At 40.8% G+C, this 15,914-nt stretch overlaps 3 long non-coding RNA genes across 4 annotated transcripts; 1 reads left to right on the plus strand and 2 right to left on the minus strand.

The window, feature by feature from the left end:
• The first annotated feature begins 604 nt into the window (after positions 1–604).
• LOC143126193 (uncharacterized) lies at positions 605–2,485 on the plus strand. Its single transcript, XR_012987395.1, has 2 exons — positions 605–1,118; positions 1,529–2,485. It is a non-coding gene; the product is annotated as an uncharacterized LOC143126193 (long non-coding RNA).
• Positions 2,486–2,532: 47 nt separating this feature from the next.
• Positions 2,533–4,186, minus strand: LOC143126194 (uncharacterized). The gene is made up of 2 exons (XR_012987396.1): positions 3,635–4,186; positions 2,533–3,121 (listed from the first exon to the last, which is right to left on the minus strand). It is a non-coding gene; the product is annotated as an uncharacterized LOC143126194 (long non-coding RNA).
• A 7,425-nt stretch (positions 4,187–11,611) lies between these two features.
• Positions 11,612–12,333, minus strand: LOC143126195 (uncharacterized). 2 transcript variants are annotated; one of them, XR_012987398.1, is made up of 5 exons: positions 12,294–12,333; positions 12,142–12,204; positions 11,968–12,000; positions 11,754–11,846; positions 11,612–11,662 (listed from the first exon to the last, which is right to left on the minus strand). It is a non-coding gene; the product is annotated as an uncharacterized LOC143126195 (long non-coding RNA). The 2 variants fall into 2 exon arrangements; XR_012987397.1 differs by having other exon boundaries at positions 11,968–12,204.
• Between the last annotated feature and the right edge of the window lie 3,581 nt (positions 12,334–15,914).

A 15,914-nucleotide genomic window follows, 5' to 3' on the forward strand; every position in this document is an offset into this window, starting at 1 on the left:
TTATGAAGATAATTTACGAACCAGAACATATGGGCCATAAGCTTCTATTTCTTGCAGCTGTTAAAACACCCGCTAGATAGTTTAAATACCCGCCACCAACATTTGTTTTTGCTGAACAGATTATTTCTGTAAGTTATTTGTCTACTAGGCCTAGCCTACTGGCTGATTTATCAAACGAGTGCTTTCTCGTTCGTCCTCCGCAAACTACTAGGTGTTTAAAGTAAGACGATATGCTGCTCTGAGCGCGTTTCATGTTTGGTTCAGCGCTGTTTTCCCTGCGGAAGTTCCCGCACGAAAATGTTGAGAGGGACTGAAAATGTTACAATGTTTTTGTGTTCGATGACGTTCAGAAATATGCGCCGTCTGCCAGAAGGCTACTGAATAGCCTACTCTGATGTATTGACACTGAAGATTTAAGTAGGCTAGCAGTTTAAGTAGGCTAGCAGTTAAGTTGCATTCATCGCTATCAAGGGGTTTAATCCTTGTGCCCACCGGAGATAAAAATAATTTAGCAGAGGTAGGGATAGGAAAACCAGAGTTGGGGAAATCCTCACCTAGCCTGGGTGCCATTCCGAACTTAGTCCCGCCCACAACGTTTGAGGTCGGGAAGTTCGGTCTGGCATTGATCAATAGTGGCACGAGTATGCTCGCCCAAATACTGGCGGGCCAATCAAATGGTCAGGGCGGGCTTTATACGATGATGGACAGATGCTCAACAGTAACGTAATCCACCACGTCACCAAAGAGCGCTTGGGTTGAATTCGTTTACAACAACGATGGCTGCCGCTGGAGAATTGAGATGTGTAGATTCTGCTATCAGGTCTGTTCTAGAAGATATCGACAGCGAATTAATTTTAAAAGAGGAACAGAGTAACGGGATCAAGGCATTTGTTGATAAGAAAGATGTTTTTTGCCGAAGCAACTGAAATGGGCATCATGGCGATGCAACTCGGCGTGCACGACGAGGTGGATATAGCCAGCGGTCGTTGCCAGATCCTTTTTTGAAGCCCGGAATCCTGGCTGCTGAACAACAAGTGGAGGGACATGCTAGGCTCCGATGTTTTTCAAGCCAACGTAATGGGTATCGTCATGGACGAAGTTCATCTAACTTACAAATGGTAAGAGAGTCTAACTGTCTGACTTAGTAAATAACTCCCAATGTCGTGATATGAATCCCATGTTGTAAACATAGTAGCCTAGGTATCGTTGTACGTTCGCTAACTCAGACTTGGTACAATCATAACGTTAGTGTGATTGTAGCGAACTACCTGTTAAAACATTCTAATGTAGGTTACTGTTTTATTTCTATCAGTGGTCAGGCTGCAAAAGGGCAGAAGGGCATTTGGGTGTTGCTTTATGTACTCAAGCACCATACCCATATTGGTAGGCTAGTCACTGTACCCCTTATAAGTGATGTATTCTTTTTAGATGTCAGTACAGTCATTAAAAAGTACTAAATGATACTACTCATAATTTCTTATTTTTACTGTTACTTATTGGTTGCTTTTTGTACTGCTATATATTCCAGGTACACCTGTGCTGACATTGACCGCTTCTGCTGATCGGGAATCCAGAGCCAGGGTTATGAAACAGCTTCAGATGGACAATCCAATAAATTTGGCCCTAAGCCCAAACAGAACAAACATCAGAGTGGGTCTGATTAAAGTACCTGGCCATACACTGGAGTGCCTACACTGGATTGTGAGGGATGTTAGTACAAAGCTTGACCCAGCAGTTAAGACGGTACTTTAATGGAGTCACTAGTTGTCTGCGGAAAGCTTTGTACTGCCATTTTGAGGAACACACCACATCTGTTGATCTAGGACATCTGTGCTGCACTCACTGCCATTCTGTTTGTTCTTGTGAACCTGAAGGTTGTGGGGAGCTAATCCCCAAATATGAACACTTTGAAGGGGAGGTTTCATCACACCACAAACACAGAATAGTCACACCTAAGGGCACACTTTTGATCAGGGAACTGTTACAAACTTACAGGAGTAGTTTACTTCAGGACCATAAAAACATACCACTTTACACAGTCGACACAGCCTGCACTGGTTTTGGAGATGAACTCATTGATCAGTTTTAGAACAGTGCACACAGATATTTGACCTGGACTTCATTATCCATAATCTCCCTACATACAAGCTGGAACATGCAAAAGAGATACTATGAATTATGCATGAGGTTTTTGATGACATCGAACAGAGTCAAACTAATTTGTTTGATGACTGTGTTGTTCAGGATGACCGTGTTCAGGTTGACATGGATTACACTGGTTACTTTGATGACGAGGATGAGGATGATAAGATACAATCATCCCCAAGTAACTTGGAATCAGGCTTGTCAATGTTGAAGATCTCAGGCTAGCTTCAAATTCAGGCTCAAATTTGTAGCTTCAGGGTCCTGTTGTTGTGCAAATGCCTTTTTTTTTTACCTCTGTTACATTAATATTTTTGAATAAAATTAAAATGGTTTATACTTCTCTACTGGTTGGTGATGTTTCTGCATTTAAAGACAAACAATAAGACATTTCAATAAAGATTTTTAATATCTACACATAATAGGTAATGTTTGAAGATATACGCTGAACTTTGAACATACAACCAATAAGAAAACACAAAAATGTTTTCAAGAATGTGGATACTACTAAACTATTATATGAAAACAATTATTTACATTGTCATTTACGAAAACAATATTTACAAATTACCATCACCATTTACATTTCACATTTACTTAATTATTTAAATAGGCACATTTTGCCAGTCCATTATTTTCTCCTGGTAATTCAGCGTTGCCAATAAGTTTCTCTTGAAATTCGGGAATGCATGAGACTGCCTGCCTGGGTGATTTTTGTTGGGAAAGTTGTGTCTCCCTGAAAACGTTTACCAGTGTTAAAACGTCCTGTTCTCGGGCCACATGATGAATGCCAGCCGGCCTTGTCAGCTCCAGCTCTGTGTCCGTTTTGTCCATTAGCTCTTTGACGATGCCAATGGACCTACTGATTCTGGCTGCTGACATTTCTGACATGTTTGGTCCCAATCCTCTCATAAATGATTTGAGAAAATTGTTTAGGTGTTCCAGGTGGAGGTCAAGTGGATGGAAAATGGGTGACAACCTGAAATATAAGTGAACACATCAGTGTGAAGAATTACAGTATAGCCTAATAAGTATAACGTGCATTGACAATACATTGGAAAATACAGACTGTTAAATATGGTGACACCAGATGCAATTGCTGAGCAGGTCAGAGAAACACTGCCCACCCCCCACAGAGGTGCAGAGCACAGAAGTGGGGGTTGGATAACATGCTAGTCCATTACAAAATGAAGTTTCTACATATTGACAAAGTGACAGAGGCCAACTTACACATCAGGTACAAGTTTATCCTGGTAACATTTGCTCACACTACACTGAAATTCGGGCTGGCTTCCAGAATACTAGGCATGTCAAAATATGACTAGATGATTTAATCATAGATAGATTTCACGGAAATGAGGAGTGTGGGACTGCACAGTGTTTATCACATTGGACAATAATCACGACTCACTATTAACTCATGTGAAACGTGGCAATCGAGGTTATTCTCATAGTCATATCATAAGAAGTAGAAATGTATTAACAAGCTTACCTCTGTAATGCTTCTTCGCGTTTTTGTACCGGTTGGAGTTGACGGATTGGGGCAGAACTTCTTCAGAGTCCGGGGCGTCTCTGATGCCTCAGATGAACACGGTTCTTCAGGCTGGTCTCCTTCGTCTTCTGTCCATTTTTTAAACACGGGCATGTCGCGTTCCAACCGTGTTATAAAGTTCTGACAGGACCGACAAATGCGATGCGATTTGTTTGCAGTGTTGTGGAGTTGTAATCCTAAACGGATAACTTGATCGTATATGCATTCACCTTTACTGTTTCTCTCAAAAATGAGGTTCGTGTGTTGAAGAACTCCGTGTATCCTTACATTATTTTTACAACACCTGCGAAAATCGCTCACATTTTCTTCTTCTAGCGTGCAGTTGAGTTCTGTTGACATCAACTATGCGTCGCTTAACATACGTCACACACTCCGTTGCTCTGATTGGTTGTAGGTCTATCCAATTGAGTGCAGAGGCATTTTTTTTCCTGGTTCGTTTGAAACACGCCCCATAATCACAGCTCTATGGAGCAGTATCAGACTCAAATTCTGACTAGAATTGAGTATGACTACGTCAGGCTAATCCTCACCATCCCCCCCTACAAATCGCACCCTGGTGATACCTCGAAATTAGGCTGCTGTCTGTTAGGCAATTTATTGTAGCCTGCTGTGTGTGCGTGTCTGCACGCAGGTGTCTCCCTCTCCCTCCCTTGTCATAGGCCTATGTAATGTGTCCAGAAAACCCACAACACGCAACAGTGATAGAGCAATCAGAGTATCATGATACGATTGCCATCTGGCGGTAGTGATTTGTGGGCCTATTGGGGTCAAGTAGGAAGCCCAGCAAGTTCCAAAAGTAGAAAAAAAGTTTTGCGAGATCTCGCAAAACTTTTGCGAGATCCCGCAATGAGATCCCGCAAAAGTGCATCGTTTTTTTTTTTCTTCATGTTTTTTTTTTCTTCTTCATGTTTTTTTTTTCTTCTTCATGTTTTTTTTTTCCCCACAACTTTTTTTTTTTTTTTCTAACCCATGTTTTTTTTCCCCATGTCACCCGGAGGGCTCCGTAACGATGCAAGATATTTTTAGCCTATTTATGGACAACGTAGCAGCTAAGGCGGGAGGTGTGTGCTGCTTTTAATGATCGAATGTTCTATCGAACATATTTTTTATTGATATCGATTACATGTCTATTGCGATCAGAGCCGGACAGTAACGGAGTACATTTACTTGAGTACAGTACTTGAGTACAATTTTGAGGGATCTGTACTTTACTCGAGTATCATTTTTGGGGAGTACTCATGACTTTACTCAAGTACATTTGAGAGGCAAATATTGTACTCTTTACTCCACTACATTTCTATCCATAACCGTGAGTACCCGTTACTTCTTCTAAAAAAAAAGGAAAAAAGAAAAATCTCAGAAACCCTCAATTTGTTGTTTCCCTCTCAAACGTGATTGGATTGTGCAGGCGCCACTGATTGGGACAGCCTATCAGCAATCACCTTCAGCTTTCCGCCAAAGTCAACTCCATGGTCAGATTTAGATAAGAGATGAAACCATGGAGGAAACAATGGATAAAGACGCAGCAGGTCCATCCCGGGAATGTGCCAACCCGTGGCCCCACCTTGCCAGACTATTTCAATTTTCAAGTTAATGATAGTTTTCGCTTCAATGTTTCAATTACAAATTACAATGCTTCAGTGTTTCAATTACCAAATAGTATTTTGTATTTGAAATACGTATTTTATAGCCTGGCGGGCCATCCTATATCATTGAAATGTATAGCAAATTAATTTGCCGCCGCTAGGGTGTGTCTAGATTTCTAGGCTACGTATTTTACATGTATTAGAAATACTGCCCATCCCTGGCAACATGGTAAAAAGATGAAAATAACTTGATTTTACTTTCAATTCCTTTTACATTCTCCAAGGTATTAACATTAACATTTTTCATAACTCCATGTAGGACGTTTCTGTACATAAATGTAAGCACTGTAGCAATAGTAATGCAATATTTAGAAAATGTACTCTTGTACTCTTGATACTCAAGTACTTTTACGGTAAAAACAAGTACTTCAGTACCTTTACTTAAGTAGACATCTGACTGTTGTACTTTTACTTGTTCTTGAGTAAAATTTAGCAAAGGGTATCTGTACTTTTACTCAAGTAATGAAGCTGTGTACTCTGTCCGCTTCTGATTGCGATACATATCGCTATCGTTTTATCGCCCAGCCCTAATGCCAGGATCCTGTTTGTGGACTTCAGCTCGGCGTTGAACACCATCATGCCTGAACTCCTACATCAGAAGCTCACTCAGTGCCTGCCTCGGATCATCAGCTTTCTGACTGACAGGCAGCAGCATGTCAGACTGGGGAGTTCTCATCAAAAACCCGGTCCATCAGTACAGGCGCCCCACAGGGGTGTGTCCTTTCCCCACTGCTCTTCTCCCTCTACACTAATGACTGCATCTCAAAGAGCCCAACTGTAAAACTCCTAAAGTTTGCAGATGACACCACCGTCATTGGTTTAATCTGCCTAAGGAGCTGCTGACCACTTTCTACTCAGCCATCATTCAGTCTGTCATCTGCATCTCCATCTGTAGTAATGTGTCCAAGCGGATGGTGAGACTCAGGCAATAAAATTCAAGTTGATGTAATTTCCTTTTTTTTAAATTTATTAATATTAAGCTACCGGCAGGTTTAGGCAACAGACAAAACAAACACTGATACAAAAAGGAAAACAAACACCGGGACAATGCCCACTAGGTTCTATGCCTACCTCAGAGGCCTTTCAGCAGGACCTCTCACTACTGAGGAGGAATCGTAACTCCTGACTGCGCTATGCAGACACCATTTAAAACACTGGACTAAACCATGCATAGCAACAAATCAATTAATGCAAATTCACCACATTTTGGTTAACCCATGACATAGGCAATACACATTACTAACAATCGTTCATGTTATTTCCATCCAATGCCATAATAACCCTCACTAAGCACCAAATAATATTACCACTCTAAACACACCTGCGCAAATAAGCGCTCCCACGTCTGGGCGCGAAAGATGCGCAGAAAAGTGTCCCTTGCCCAATACTCCAGTTTGCTCCCCTGCACCCGGAAAGCAACTGAAGCACCGAGAACAGGCAAGTACAGTACATACACACAATCATACATGCACTCGGACAAAGCACTTCCATCTCCCAGCTAGTAAGCATTGATGTTCTAATGCGCGCTTTAGAGAACGCTTACATTACCGATAAATAGATACGCTTCAACCTCTGTACCGCATATCTCGGCTTTGATTCCCTGTATGTTTAACTTAAACCAAATTCTAGTGTTACCTTAACCTCCGTCTTGACATGCCTCAGGTCTGTACCATTCACAACATGTTATCAAACAAGTCAACATCACAACATGCTTTAATAGCGCAGTCTGTGCAAATGTTTGTAAAGTCATTGTTCACGTTGCGGCGGGAAAGCCGCCTTTGCCAGTGACAGACGCACTGCGCTCTGTCACACCATCACTGTCTGGTTTGGGTCAGCCACCAAACGGGACAGGGTCAGACTGCAATAATAATAATAATAATAATAATAATAAGCTTTATTTGTATAGCACCTTTCATACACAGAATGCAGCTCAAAGTGCTTTACATTTGAAGCATGTAACAAAATAATAGTCAGTCAGTCATTATCAATCACATTTCTTCATTGCTGGGGCCGTTTATGATCCACTCAGCAACATATCAAAAATATAGAAAATGACATGTCATAAGACTGGCAGCCTTAACCCTCTTACCCCCCACAAGCACGCCATATGGCAACTGTGGCAAGGAAAAACTCCCATATTCCAGGAAGAAACCTTGAGCAGAACCTGACTTAATAGGGGGAGCCCATCTGCTTCTGGCTGGCTGCGCCCTCCAATAGCAGCAGATGTAGAATAATCTGAAAAAGTAGTCTACAGGATAAGACGAGTTAACTAAAAGCTTTCCTGTACAGGTATGTTTTCAGATCTTTTTTAAAAATATTTACTGAACTCGCCTGCTTGATGTACAGAGGCAGGGTGTTCCATAGTTTGGGGGCATAATGGATAAAAGCAGCTTCTCCACTTTGTTTGTGGAGCACTTTGGGTACGATTAAAAGATTAGAATTGGATGATCTAAGTTTCCTTTGTGGTTGATAAGATATTAAAAGCTCAGAGATATATGAAGGTGCTGTGCCATTCAGAGCTTTGTAAGTAATTAACATAACCTTAAAATCAATTCTATAGGAAATAGGGAGCCAGTGCAGTTCAGCCAACACAGGGGTGATGTGTTCTCTCTTCTTAGTCTTAGTTAAAAGTCTAGCCGCAGAGTTCTGTATGAGTGCCAATTTCTTTAGATGTTTTTTGGGAAGACCAGTGAAAAGTGCATTGCAGTAGTCTAACCTGCTAGTGATAAAGGCGTGAATTAGTTTTTCTGCATCTTGTTGAGTTAAAAAGGGCCGCACTTTGGCAATGTTTCTCAAGTGGAAATAGGCTGTTTGAGTAACTTTACTGATATGGGGCTTTTGGTCCCACCAAAAGTACCTCTGTTTTGTCATCATTTAGTTTCAGAAAATTTTTGCTCATCCACTGATTAATGGAGGTTAGGCATGCAGTGAGGGAGCAAAGGCCATCTGGGTTAGTTGGCTCCACAGAAATATACAATTGGGTATCATCTGCGTAGCTATGGAAGTTTACATTATGCTGACTTATGACATTTCCCAATGGAAGCATATATAGGGAAAATAGCAGGGGACCAAGGCAGCTCCCCTGGGCCACACCAAAAGGCAAGTCATGTTTTTCAGATACATGATCTCCTAGACTGATATAAAAATCTCTGCCAGTAATGTAGGTTTGAAACCAGTTTAGAGCATTATCAGAGAGACCCACCCACTTCGCAAGGCGGTGAATTAGGATGCTATGATCAATGGTGTCAAATGCCGCACTCAAATCCAGAAGAATAAGGATTGAGACTTTGTTTGAGTCAGTAGCCAGTCTGAGATCATTGACTATTTTTACTAGAGCCGTTTCTGTGCTGTGATTTGATCTAAAACCTGATTGGAATTTTTCAAGGATACTGTTTTCGTTGAGGAAGGTATTTAACTGATTACAAACAACTTTTTCAAGTACTTTGCTCAGGAACGGTAGATTTGATATAGGCCTGTAGTTGCTCAGATTGGTATGGTCAAGATTTGACTTTTTAAGTAAAGGTTTCACAACAGCGGTTTTAAAAGCAGTTGGAAATATACCTGTTTCTAATGAGGTATTTATTACCTTGAGAATAAAGGGAGCTAAGCTATCATATAGTTTTTTGAGGAATCTAGTAGGGATTTGATCTAAAACACATGTTGAGGAGCCGGTTTGAGTTATAATTTTACCAAGCTCAGATTGAGTAATAGTGCTAAAGGACCTTAATTTTGGGGGGCTGTTTTTGGGTGTACTATCAAACATATTACTTGTATTACCAATAGCCTCCCTTATAGAAATTACTTTGTTTTCGAAGAAGTCTGCAAATTCTTCGCATCTTAGAGAGGATGCCTGACTGAGTGTATCAAAAGGTGTTTGATGCAATAGCCTATCAATGGTAGAGAACAACACCCTAGAGTTTCCACTGTTTTCAGCAATTACCTTAGAGAAGTGGTTCCTTCTCTCATTCCGAATAGCTCTATTATAATTTGCTATTTTTTCTTTTAGAATGGCACGGTGAACCTGTAACTTAGTTTTTCTCCATGTTCTCTCAGCTTTTCTACATGATCTTTTTAGATCATGGATATTTTCGTTCATCCAAGGTGTCAGTTTGCTACAGGGCCTTTTTTTAGTCTTTAAGGGTGCCACTCTATCAAGCATAGCGCCTAATTCATGATTGAGAGCCTCTACCAGCCTCTACCTCAGCAAGGGCTGCAGAGAGGATCATTGGAGCTGACCTTCCCTCCATCCAGGACCTGTACTGGTCCAGGGTCAGGAAAAGAACAGCAAAAATCTCTACAGATCCCTCACATCCTGGTCACAAACTGTTCAACCTCCTTCCCTCTGGTAGACGATAATAAGACTCTGGGCTAGGCTACAGCAGAGCCGTATACCTTTATAAGGCTCTGGGCTACGGTAACCGACTAGAGCAGTGGCCCTCAAACTACGGCCCGCCACCTCATTTTGGGTGGCCCCCCAAAACATGTCTGTGGTATATAGCATCTGGCCCGCACGGGAGTACGACATCGTCAAACTATAACCTCCGCAATTTCCCCCATTAATTCTCTATGGCGAGTCTAACAATACGCATGTAATACTTTTTTTGTCCACTGGTGGTTGTTTTGGCACTGTTTCGCGTTTGCCATCGAAAATGGAATGAACCTACCTGCAAACAATGTAAGAGGCCTATGCTGACTGCATCAGTGCTCAAAGTATTCTAAAAGTTTATCAATTCATTGTTAATAACTAACTAACTTCTATTCAAGTCATATTTCTGGGATAATTATTTCTATTTTTTATTCACTCTTCAAATGTTCATACAAATTCACAAAGTTCTCATCATATCTTAGGTTTAGTTTCAACTGCGGGTAACTGAATAAAGCTGCAACTCCTCAGACTGTATCTTATGTCCGTCTACTCTGTTGCGCACAACCTGCTGCAGCAGAAATGAAAGGCGTTAGCCCCGAAGGTTTTAATAACTTATTACCCAGCTAACAATTTATGGTTCCCAGAACGTTCTGGGAACCATAGTTTTTGGTTTCGGGAACGTTAGTTTTTGGTTCCCAAACGTTCCCCGAAGGTTAGTTTTTGAGTAAGTTTTGGTTCCCATGGAAAGTTTGCTGAATGTTCCGGGAACGTTAGTTCTTGGTTATATAAAACGTTCCATGCAACCTTTAGAGAACCTTCCCCTAACGTTCCCTAACCATTGCAACCTTCATATACCTTCCCCTAACCGTTGCAACCTTTTGGGAACGTTCCCATAACGTTCCCTAAACGTCGCAACATTTACGTACCGTTCCCTTCCCTAAACGTTGCAACCTTTAGGGAACCTTCCCCTAACATTGCAACCTTTGCATACCAATTTTATTATTACTTTAAACTACTTCAAACTGCATGAGCAGGAATGCATTATTATATATTTGCAGGAATTAATGAACAGGCAAAATTGATGGGATTTATAACTTTAATATAAAATAATCAAAATAAAAAAAAATATAAAAGGTCTAAAAATATATATAAACATCAGACTCCATGTTACCCAAGTATACTAACACAAGGAATTTGACTTTGGTAGGTGCTCTATACATTCAACAAATAGACAGACATACTGTGTACAATAGAGACAACAATATACATTGTGGCAGATACCAACACAATATACAAAACAACTTTACAAATAACACATAATACCAATATAAGTACACATGGAGTGTGATGTAGAGTGCAAAGTAATAGTGCAAATGTAGTGTGCAAGACACATATTGGAATGATAAAGTATGTAATGTGCAGGTAAACGGTCAAAGTGGGGATGACCCCACTTATCTGCAGTTCAGGAGAGTGACGACAGTGGGAAGAGTTGTTCTTGTGTCTGGTTGTTTTTGTGTGCAGGGATCTGTAGCGCCTGCCAGAGGGGAGGAAGTTTAAGAGTGTGTGTGCAGGATATGTGGAGTCTTTGGTGATGGTCTCTGCCCGCTTAGGTCCCAGAGTACAAGTCCTGGAGGGAGGGCATTTTGTTCCTCCTCTCCTGCAGCTCAGTGACTGTCGAGCAGGACGACAGCAATATGTCATCGACTGGAGCAGAGGGAGGTGACTGGGAGCTCCTTAAGAGCATGAGCAGCTTATCCATCTTCTTCTCAAATGCGTCCATTCGCTGTGCCATGCGGTAATGGTTGTCCTTATTGCTATGGAAAAATGGATGGTGTTAGTTTTAGTTGTTAAATACATTATATACCTGCATATGTGAACAAATTAAGTGAGTCTTCTTACCTCTTACTTCCGTCTCCATGGCCCAGCCACCTCCCTCTGTGTGATGAGTCACTTGTGCTGTTTACAACAAAAAAAAAGTTAGTTACTCTCAAGTTCCTTGTCATGAAATTGTATTTACTTGGAAATGGAAAATTCAAAGACACTGTACCTTCAACTGGGTCCCAAGATGAAGTGGCAGGCGTTATAATAGACCCATCCAGCTCTGGGCAATGAGCTGGTTGCCTGTGTGGTGTTGACTCATCTAAAAAGAAAGTAAATATGAATATTGGTCAGTTCATTTATGTTAGGTTTCTTGCACATGACATTTGCAAAAGATAAACCTATGCTGTTACATTAAACAATCACTAAAAAGAAAAACTCACATGCAGGTGGTGGAGGCAGTGACATCTGCTGACCTAAAAAAAGGCAGGAAGAGACAAATACATCAGAACAGTAACATGATATGCACCAGGTTAATAAACATGAATGTCAGTAGTTCCATGGTAGGAAATATGACTCAACTGGTTTCTTAAATACATGTATAAATGTTAACTTACAGACAGGGCTTCCAGGCACACGCACCATCCTGGAATGCTTTCTTGCTTGCGGAACGGATTAATCTGAAATAAAAGACCATACAATCTGCACTGATTGCAAAAAGAATATTTGAATTGTGCAAATAATGTAGTCTGTATTTAAGAGGTCTTACCATCACGTGACCATGCACTGCCTTTTGTGGACGCTCGCAACCAAAACTGCCATCTTTGCCTATAAGGAGATCAGGGTGTTAATTTAACCTAACTACCTATGACAAGTTACATTGGAAGTTAGGTCTGGGGTAGCAAAAATCTAAGTTGCTGTCTTAACTAGGGCTGGGATAAACTATTATTTTTTAAACGATTAATCTAGCGATTATTTTTCCGATGCATCGATTAATCTAACGATTCATTTTTTCAGTCCGATTCGATTTCGATTCGATTATCTCCCCATTAATTCACTAATAGCAACTTATACATGTTTATTTACATATCTGAATGAAAAAACATGAATTATTTAACATTGCAATATATGTTTATTGCTCTTAAGATTCCAAAATAAAAGACTGAAGTGCAAGTAACTACAAGTGCAAAGTAATGTATTCTTAGTCAGAGGTCTTAACGTAGGCATATTGAAGATCACAGTTAGCCTACCACTCGAAGGCAGAGGACAAAAGTGTGTTGAGCAAAATGTCTGCATTTCAGACTTCTTCGTCCCCGGGAGAGTGCAATAATTCTCTCCCCATGTTATTTTCCCACAGCAAAAATTGCAAGATAGGCTACCGGATCTCAGCTTTTTGAAGGCAAAATTCAGAGGTCTATTCACTTGAATCGTCTATCCGATCAACTGTGTTACAAGATGGCCGCCGACAGTGTATACATTATCTATAGCCATCTCTGTGGCTCTAGTGTAGCCTACATATGCAGGACTGTTCAGTAGGTTATACCCACTTAAAAAGCATCACCATCTCAGTATACCCACTTAAAATAGACTAGGATACATTTGGGGTTGATCACAGTATAGCCTACCCACTACAGCTAAGTACATCAAAGTAGCCTAGATCCAGCTACATACAGTATATCCACTAGCCTACACCACTGCTGCCGAGTGACTTGCCTAAAAGGACTGACTGTACACTAAAACTAATTAAAAGAAACGGTAGCCTAGTGCTATTATTTGTAACATCAACGCGAGCAGGTTAACACGATGACACAAAACATACAATGCTGCAAAACATAACACGTTGAGAACAGCAGCAAACAAAGACGAACGAGCAATGTGCTCTGGTAAATTACAAACTTGGCAGAATCGGAATATAACAAAGCCCTACAAGTGAAAGGACCTCAAACCCTTGCATTACAACCACTAGGCCTACATCATGAAACTGTAACATATTTCACTTACTTTCGTGAGATCGAATTCAAGACGAGTGTAATCCATTCCAAGACTTCTTCCAGCGGTGTTCAAGAATCACGGAATTCAAACAGAGCCCGTTTACGGAAGTCAGGACAAGACTTCAATCGATCACCTGAAAGCAGAGGCGCTGTCTTCCCCCTACTGGCGTGGGGGTAGGCCTAAGTGTAAGGGAGAGCCTGTCTGATTGAACTGAAGTGAATTGTGAAATGAAAGAAGTGAATTTTCTTAGTTGTGAAAAGTGTTCTATTGATAGATTCTTGTTTAAAGTTCATTCACCTAATACGGTAAAAAAAAAGCACAAAAGTATATATTTTTTATTTAGTAAAATTGATATTAGCCTAAAATAAATATATCTTGATATGATGTTTACCTTACTTAGATTTTATAAGACCAATCATTTGAATGGATCTAAATCAAGTGACTGCAAACATTTTGTATGTTACTTCAAAAACTGAAATGGAGCTTGTTTAAATAAACATTTCAAAACTGCACTCAGAACAACCAAAAAACAACCAAAGACAACCAAACGGGAACGTTGTGTGAAGGTACTGTGCAACCACAGGAGAACGTTTTAGTTGGTTGGTTCCCTTAACGTTTAGGGAACGTTCCCTAACCGTTTGTTTTTGGTTTGGTCCTTAAGGGAACCATACACTAACGTTCCCTTAACGTTTTGTGTTAGTGGGGTATGATGACCTGTCTGGAACTGAAGCACGAATGGTTAGCATATTTCTAGGTAATAATACAAAACCCAAGCTAAAGTAATGCAAATATAATACTAAAACACAACTTAGAACTAGGCCTACTTATGTACTAGTCCCACTAACAAGTTTGTTTATTTGTTTCCCCGACCAGCGCGTTAAAGTGCAAACAAACCAGCACAAGACGGCTCTAGATAGGGCTGAGCACCGCTCTGATAAGGTTAAATGGCGGATCATTCACGAGAGGATTTTGAGATGCAAAGATTCCCAAATGAACGCATATCCACAGATTTTGTTAGAGTGGTGAAATACATTCACACCGCTGACATTATATTGAGGAAAAAGTATAGCCAACCAAGCTCAAGTAGGCTAGCTCAGTGTAGCCAGACGGACCTTACATAGGCCTATATTAGGACTTATATCGGCGCGGATAATCGGCCAGAATTCTATTATTGGACCGATAATAATATTTTCATTTTTTCACTTATCGGCTAATAATATATCGTGCATCCCTACTTGACAGAAGTGCTCTGAAAATGAGTGTCAGAGCAAAAAACGCAATTGGTGGACACAGGGCCTTATCCATCACACACTCCTGCCCAGCATTATTTTTACTTTATTTGTTTGTTAGTTAACCAAGAACTAACAAGAACAACAATTGTTGTAAGTTGTCAGCTTAGAACCATAAACACAAATATAAACATTTCTAAAACTGATAGTTCCAGTCCTTTATTGTGATTGGCTGAATCATGTTTGATTCATAGCTGCTACACAAATTAAAGTAGCTGCTTCTCGACGTTGCTTGGCAACCATTCAGATAGAGGAAATATATTTCTTGGCGAATTATTATGGATAATGTTAGTGCTACATCGTTACAGTTCTCCTTGCTGTGCCTTTATGAAACAGTTTTAAAGTCCAGAGGCCTTTACTGTAACTCCTTGATTTGTTAGTGACATTGTTAGTTTTCCACTGCTGCTGTTTCAGCTTTCTCAACTGCGATTACCACGAGTTTGAAAACGCTCCCTCCCCTTCCGGTCTTTGGGCAAGATGGCGTCCGTTAAGGGCGAAAATGTCCAGCGTTGCACACTCAGCTTTTTGACCGTTATGAGTGCACCATCCGGGAACTTGCAGCGCCCTTCGTGTCGTTGGAATTTTCAGTGTGAACACCCTCATGCACTCAAATTAGATATTGTAAGTGCAGAAGTACGCGATTTGAGACATAGTCATTGACTATATAGTACAAATGGGTGCCAGACGTAAAATGAGCTGGTCCGCATTTGGCCCAAATAAGGGCCGCAATCGCCACTATCGAACACTCATCTGGTCCAGATCTGGCCCAGATCATGACGATAATTTGCACATTTGGCCCGGATCCGCCAAATTAAAAACACATCCGGTTCAGAGCCGTCCCAGAGCTGGGCCAGATCATGAAAACGGATGCGGAACGGTATTGGGCCGGTGTCAGTTTTGCGGATCCCCGGGCCAGATACATTTTGCTATCTGGGTTACATTGATTTTACAACAGCTAAGGGGCGTTGTTAAGCAGGATGCACTAGCGGATTGTAAATAAACACGTTGGTACAAATTACCTAAAATTAACGTTCATGTTAATTAACTAGCTGGAGGCATCTATTATTTTTCCAACCCACTTCAGATCAGGTTAAAGGAACCATATGTAA

This window comes from Alosa pseudoharengus, unplaced genomic scaffold (genome assembly GCF_046254945.1).
Source record: "Alosa pseudoharengus isolate Yale_2024_CS ecotype anadromous, Long Island Sound unplaced genomic scaffold, YU_APseudo_1.1 YU_APseudo_1.1_scf_16, whole genome shotgun sequence".
Lineage (NCBI taxonomy): Eukaryota > Metazoa > Chordata > Actinopteri > Clupeiformes > Clupeidae > Alosa > Alosa pseudoharengus.